Source organism: Triticum urartu, chromosome 4A (genome assembly GCF_056163025.1).
Source record: "Triticum urartu cultivar PI428250 chromosome 4A, HENAU_Tu73, whole genome shotgun sequence".
Taxonomy (NCBI): Eukaryota; Viridiplantae; Streptophyta; class Magnoliopsida; order Poales; family Poaceae; genus Triticum; species Triticum urartu.
In genome coordinates, this window is record NC_141876.1 from 89,058,779 (window position 1) to 89,061,218 (window position 2,440).

The following is a 2,440-nucleotide window of genomic DNA, read 5'->3' on the forward strand; positions in this document are numbered from 1 at the left end:
GCTCGGTAAAATCACCTCATTTTTACTATACTTCCTCCGTAGCAGTTTACTACATGGCATGCACGTCGTTTTAGGTTGAGAATTTAACTGGCTATATATGTGATGAACAGTGCTCTAGCCTTTTAAAAAATGTATACTTTTGTACAGTAGTACTATCGATGGATTGGGCTATGGAGCAAAACTTGAAATTAAAAAAAAGGTGGTACATATAGAGAGCGCTTGTCGCCAAATTATGCATATAGTACTATTTAAAAAGCTAGTATGTGCTTAATTGGGGTGCTAAATTCAATTAAAGAAATACTAGTAGTATGTACATACTGAAGAGTTAAAGTAACGAGAAGAAGCATAACATAGTTCTGCTGGGGGCTCAGCACAACACACCCCTCAAATTAAACTAAGCACACCTGAAATTAAACTATGCAACTAATCTGGTAGACACTACATTAGAAGTTTAGAACCACCATGAGCAACAACACTGCCACCTTACTCGGAGTCCTCGTCCACGTCCTCGACTTCGTCCTTGTCCCTATTCCTCTTGGCCGATACTTCTTTGCTTGAACCACACACTTGGTGGTTGCTCGTCATCCAACCCTTGTAGATATTGAAGCAAAGGTAGCCATCCATTGCAGCATAGTGGATGTGGTCTATATCTAGCACATTCCGCTGCCATGCATGACGATGAAACGTGTATTGAGGTTTCACCAGTTTACCGTACGAAGGATGAACCATGGCTCCTGCCAGGGTCAGCATTGAAGGCTGACGAGAGGGCACCAGCCGATTCTTCTGGAGGTCGAAGGGGTTTCCTACAACGAGGCCTATCTGACCCAGGATTTCTTTGTCGTTACCAAAGTCTACAGTAACGAATTTGACTAGGTTGCTCCCGAGGAAGTCCTTAAAATCTTGGCACTCAACGTCGGCATGGCATATGTGGTAGACCAAGCATAAGTCATGCATGCATACCTGGATCACGGCGGGCTTCTACCTCTCTTCGTCCTTTAGATCCTTCTCTCGTCCTAGGACTATGGTGTACTCAACATCTAGCCCAGCGACCCACTCATCATCTGAGTTTTCAAACATGCGTCTGAAGCAAGAAAGGCATCCTTTCACCGTCGCGGAATAACGGGTGTAGATGACGTCGAACTCATCGCCGGTGATGGTTATAACCTTGTACTCACCGTCGATCATGGAGATTTGGGACGCCATCGATTTGGGAGGAGGGTTAGGATTAGTGGAACTGTCGTAATGTGAATGGACGGGGCGACTAGGAGTGAACTGCCGTAGTATTGAAGGACGTGCGGGGACGAGTAGGAGCGAACTTCCAGCGTGCGAACGGCAAGGTAGTGGCTTTCCATTCTCCCATGATACGGGTTTCCGAGAGCCCTTGGATCTGAGATCAAATGGTTGCATGGCATGATTCTAGACCTATGGGTGAATATCCTATCCTGGAGGGTTATTCTGCAAATTTTCAGCAACTTAGCATGCGACCGTTTGATCTCAGATCCAAGGGCTGCCAGTAGCCCGTATCATGGTCGCGCCACCGTCGCGTTGCTCGCGCGGTCGCGCCCTTGGAGATTTAACACGGTGCGTTAGGCTATCTGATGTTGGAATGTCATACATAGTCATCACTTAGTCACTCATACTACAAAAAGGTTGGTTATAAGTGTATTTTTTGTTACTCCTCTCTATCTCTTTCTTCGTACTCAAGGAAGAAACGGTGCTAGTAAGCGCGTGTATTTATTGCATTTGCCAAGGAGTGACCTCTTCCAATGAAATGGTGTTGCTAAGTTTGCTTCATTTAATTAGCTATAGACTAAAAATTGTCTTTTCACCTAGGTACACGTGCTTAGCACCGTTTCTTCCTTGGGTCACCAAACTAGTCTCTCTCTTCTTGATTAACTTGCCACATCAGACTTTATGCCTATGTGGCAAGCTTAAGCACCTGTAGGAGCAAGTAAAAGTAAGTACAATAGTGCGCTTTACATGGTGGAGCATTGGGAGAGGCACCTGTATGGAGGTGGTCAGGAATCTGGGAGACTCACGCTGGTCGTAGCGCCGCAGTTAAAATGATAATGGCAAGTCAAATCACGGGGCCCCACCTGCTAGCAGTAACTCACTGTCAAATCACACAGCCGTACGTTTGCAGCAGCTACTCCCTCGTCTTCTCGCGTCTCTGTCGAACCAACTAGGCGGAACTGCCCCGCCGCCTACTGCGCAGGAAAAGCCCCGCCCTCGACTTTTAAATACAACTACATCCGCTTAAGAATCCAATGATATACTTTTTGTGACATAGTAACTCCAATTTAGTTAGTCAAATGGATGACCTAGAACTACGTGCACGCCCTATAAACCGAGACGCCTAAAAATAAAAAAACCGAGACGGAGAGGGTAGTTCAGCACGTATCTTTTTAGATCAATATAGTCGGGATTCACCAAGGAGCAA